General features: G+C 37.2%; 2 long non-coding RNA genes across 4 annotated transcripts; both read right to left on the reverse strand.

The window, feature by feature from the left end:
* Nucleotides 1–495: 495 nt before the first annotated feature.
* LOC103460717 (uncharacterized) lies at nt 496–901 on the reverse strand. 2 transcript variants are annotated; one of them, XR_532973.2, is made up of 2 exons: nt 680–901; nt 496–593 (listed from the first exon to the last, which is right to left on the reverse strand). It is a non-coding gene; the product is annotated as an uncharacterized LOC103460717 (long non-coding RNA). The 2 variants fall into 2 exon arrangements; XR_532972.2 differs by having other exon boundaries at nt 684–899.
* A 60-nt stretch (nt 902–961) lies between these two features.
* On the reverse strand, nt 962–1,849 carry LOC103460718 (uncharacterized). Of its 2 annotated transcripts, XR_532974.2 has the most exons (5): nt 1,808–1,849; nt 1,443–1,446; nt 1,269–1,317; nt 1,076–1,169; nt 962–989 (listed from the first exon to the last, which is right to left on the reverse strand). It is a non-coding gene; the product is annotated as an uncharacterized LOC103460718 (long non-coding RNA). The 2 variants fall into 2 exon arrangements; XR_001776309.1 differs by lacking the exons at nt 1,443–1,446; nt 1,808–1,849 and having other exon boundaries at nt 1,269–1,349.
* Nucleotides 1,850–4,828: the final 2,979 nt, after the last annotated feature.

Below are 4,828 nucleotides of genomic sequence, written 5' to 3' on the forward strand. Positions count from 1 at the left end.
TATATATATATATATACACTGTTCAAAAAAATAAAGGGAACACTTTAACATTTAAGTGAACACTGAAGTGTACCTTTTATTTTTTTGAGCAGTATATATATATATATATGATTATTATCAGTCACTACTGAAGTCGTCGTCAAAGGAACACTCTCTGCTCCTGACAAAGTCTGTAGATCAGTGGTCCCCAAAGTGGGTCCTAGTGGCCCGGCATCCTGCATGTTTTAGTCTCTCCCTTGTGGCAGCAACAACCTCCTCAGCTTGTCAATGTTCTTCTTAGGCCTCTAACGAGCCATCATTTGATGCAGGTGTGTTAAACAAGGGAGAGAACTAAAACATGCAGGATGCTGGGCTAGTCACATTATCTGTTAGGTATGATGACAGTATAAAACATATTAGTGTATGTTTATTTACCACTCTGTGATTGCTGCCATGGCAATGTTGTGTCACCGGACAGGATTCCTTCCAAAGACAGAACTTCTGTGTCTGTATCAGTCTTCAAGTGACCAACATCTTCTAAAGCCAATGCTAAGATGTTTTCTCCTTTCTGATCTTGCGATGAGCCTTGGCACAAGCTTTGTGTCCATCTGTGTCTCCACAAACAAACATCAACTGTGTCAAAGATATTTATGCAGTATGTACCAGCAAGGTTATTCAATGCCTGGTCAGTGTTCCTTACTTACATTCATGGGCTTTGCCATGGAAAATTGAGAGAAATGGCTTCATTTTAAGCAGGTGTTGGAGCTCAGGACAGTTTTTTGTTAGTTTTCAAGTTATGTCCAGTACTTGCATGTTACATCCATGGGAAAAAAAAGTGATTGTCTGTTGGCCAGCCTTTGTTGAAAAGAACAAGGGTTATGCAAATATCTCATACCTTATCTCTAAAGCACTCCATGTCTACACACCGCTAGCTCCAAGCCTCCTCATCCAGTTTGCTGCTGGATCTGTAAGAGATCCCCCTGGCTGCTGACCATTGCCCACCACAAAATCTAGAACGCATACAATTCAGTCAGGCATGCTATTATTACAGGCTAAAAGGTTACTGTTATTATACATATACAATCTGCAGTCTTACATTTTCGGTTGATTTGTGTATACAGTCCACAAATTTTCCTACGTTTTCATCCTTGGCTATGAAAAGGTCCTGAAATATAGCCTGTTCGTCCAATCTGAAAAAGAAGCAATAAAATACACTTCATGTTAAAGTCCAAAGGTAGTGAACATCACCAACACATACAAATTGTTATATTGTACACATTTTACAATACCTTGCTGCATTCTTTAAATGGTAATACTTGCAGTTTCCATCCACTAAAACTGAAAGCACATCTGAGGTACAAACTTGACACTTGAAGGGATCCTTCCTTAACATTTTATCCAACTCATATCTTATGGCTTCCCACTCAAAAATCTTTTCATGAAGCTGTCAGCCGAGATCTTACCTGTCTGATTTAAAATGAGAAATAAAAAAAACATAAAATAGGACATAGGTGTCCAAATACCAGGCATCAAGAATAGGTTAGGTTTCTGGTTTTAGGTGCTTCTGTGGCACAAAACATCTCACTTAATGTTGATGTTACCAGGACTTCATATGATCTGAATGCTGAATGAATGAGGTGGTTCCTCAGCCATTTGATTCAACCAGTTACACCAAAATGTTGAAGAACATAACCACTCAAGAATGGAGTCAGACATCCCTTCTGGGACATGTACGTCAAAGTACGAAACAGCCAAAGTAGACAGTTATTTAAATTTTGATAATTTTTATGTTTTGATTTTGAGTCATTCAAAGAATTATTATTCATACCAGCTGGAGAGGTGCTTCTGGGTCTTTTCTTCTGAATAGACTGAGAGGATGGGACAACAGGAGGAGAAACAGGAACCAGATCAAGCACTATCACAGTATCTTCCTGGTTCTCTTGTATCATTATTGGATGCTCCTCAGTAAGCATCCCAGGCTGCTCCTGGTCTCTGTCTGTTCAAAAATCAGGTTCTCAGCTCTTTACTTCTCTTCATCCGACTTGCAACAGAAATAAATAACATAGACAGGAAGAAAGAAATGTGCCTGTACTGATGCAAGTTCATTTTTAATTCAAGTAAATGACCTAGCTGCAATCTGTGTATTCAGACAGGGTTCATAAACAAACCTTTAAAGATCATCACAGCCTAGGGGCACTGATGTTTTTAGCAACCCTCCAATTTTACAATGTGGCAACAACAAGCATGACTATAAACACTATTATATGACTATCGTGGCTAATTAAACGTATTAAGCACAGATACAGTTTACAGTTACAATTAGCCTCCAATAGGCTAATTAAGCTAGCTTCCACCATATATTTTCCGGCAAAATCTTTTTACAAACGTGTCTTCAACCATTAGCATCACAGTCCTACTGCCATTAAGTCCTAAAACTACTATCAGTAACTGTATAACGTAACACTTTGGAGTTATTTTTGGTTTTAGAGAACAAAAACATTTTGACAGGTGCAGATTTTTACTCACCGGAGTGAAAGTGTGGCATAGGACAGTGTTTTTCAACCACTGTTCCGCGTGATCGTCAGGTGTGTCGTGGAAATTATTCAATTTCACTACGGTACCGTATTTTCCGGACTATAAGCTGCTACTTTTTTCCTAAACTTTGAACCATGCGGATTGTAGCCCGCTGTGGCTTTTCTGTGTATTTTTCTTCAACCACCAGGGGGCTCTCTAGCAGGAAGTGAATCATTAGAAGTCAAAATTGTAAATCAAAGAAGAACGGCTAATTTTCATTTAGAAGAAGCACATGCTAGCAGCAGGGACGACGGAGAAATGTTTCCAAACTCATATCATGCAGCTTTTAAGTTGAGGGCTGTCGATCTGGCACTACAGGAGGGAAACAGAGCCGCTGCATTTAAGTTCGGTGTGAACGAAACCATGGTTCGGCTTTGGAGACGGAGTGCTGCGTCCAGCAGATTTATTAGGACGAGGCATTCTGCTGGGTCCTGATGGAAAACCGAGAGCAGCTTCCAGTTTTTATTTTAATTTTTTTTAATTGCGGGTGCTAGTATGGTGCGCTATATAGTCCGAAAAATACGGTAATTGGTTTTAAAAGATTTTTTGAAAATGAATTGTCTGCAAATAATGTCATCTTCGAGTGTCTGCTGTAGCAGCGACTAGCGCCGTAATCATGTAATATTCTTACCACTAGATGGCAGTAGGTACACAGCATTTTACATTAAAACAAGAATTAGTGATGTATAAATGTTACAGGTAGCGGTGAGAGCATTGAATCTAGAAAGACTGATGACAGTGATGGAAAAGACTGAAGCTCAGCAGTAGTTGGAAAGAACATGAGTCCATTTCCCACAACATATCTGTGTGAAGTGAGCTTCTCTAGTCTGGTTACTATAAAAACTAAAACCAGAGAGAGACAGAAATCTTCAATTTCTGGCAGTAAATCAACTGTTTTCATCCAAAATGCACAGGTTTCACACCAGGTGGGTAAAATATACAGATATTGACATTTTGTACATGCAACTCTTCATATTGTAACAGTGAATATGAAGTGAAATGTTTCCCAAATATTATTGCTTCTTTCAGAATAAGAATTATTTTCTGTAAATGTCAATATACAGATATTGACATTTTGTACATGCAACTCTTCATATTGTAACAGTGAATATGAAGTGAAATGTTTCCCAAATATTATTGCGTCTTTCAGAATAATTATTTTCTGTATTCTGGCTATAAGATGCTTGTGGATTAGTTTGTAAAACACTTTGAAGTTTTCTACAACTTCTTTAAATTTCACACCACAGTGTGGTGGCACTATTCAGGTGTATTTTTGAAGTGGACATGTTAAATGCAATTTGAAATAAGAAATGTAAAATGTGATAAAAATACCTTTTTGTGTTTATTTGATTCCCATTCGAGAGACTTTGATAAGAATGACTATATATAGGCGGCTACAGTCTTTATTTCCATTTTTAGTTGGTGGCGTGCCTCGGGATTTTTAAAATTAAAACAGTGTACCTTGACTCAAAAATGGTTGAAAAACACTGGCATAGGATGACGTCAGCTTATTCTTCTTCGTGGGTTTTTGTGGGATCCGTCATTATTTCAATCAAAAACATTAAAACGTTTACAGAACAGTTTGCATGCAATCACAAAAGAAAATACATCTTAATTTTTCTTAAATTTATTTGGTGTAAATCATTGATATACTCAAAAATAGTTGGTAAATTTAAAAAAAGGCTTTTTAAATAAAGCTAACAACCACAACAAAAACCCTCCGGTTTTATATTTTACTGAGTTATTTTTAAATACCGAATTTAAGTCTTATGACCGATACGTCTGACATGTATTTATAGTAAATATTCTTAATATCCTGTTCAAACTAGCACATAAATTGTAAATAAAGGTGTTTTTAAAAATAGAATAAACTCGTCATCTTATTCGTTCCTAGATAGTCAGTTTCGGCCGCTTAGGGAGCAAAACAGCAGTCAATGAGAAAACCCTTCTCGTCAATGGGGTATACATAGACATAATATAAGGATAGATGCCTCATGGCCGCTCTCTCCTATTGTCGCTGACGAGATTTAGGGCGGCCATCTTGGAGAGGTCCACCACTCCACTCAGCGTTATGTGTTTAGCAGCACAATGACGTATCAGCGCATTTAATCGATCATAACACGCTTTTTTGTTACTGGAAACTATATTCAAACATCTATCTAAGCTACATTTATAAACAATTGTATTTTTTAAGTATGTTTTTAATACATAGTTCAGCATATTTAAATATGCTTAGTGGCTATAACAATAGAATGAGCATATTACAAAGCACACA

Source organism: Poecilia reticulata, unplaced genomic scaffold (assembly GCF_000633615.1).
Source record: "Poecilia reticulata strain Guanapo unplaced genomic scaffold, Guppy_female_1.0+MT scaffold_278, whole genome shotgun sequence".
Lineage (NCBI taxonomy): Eukaryota > Metazoa > Chordata > Actinopteri > Cyprinodontiformes > Poeciliidae > Poecilia > Poecilia reticulata.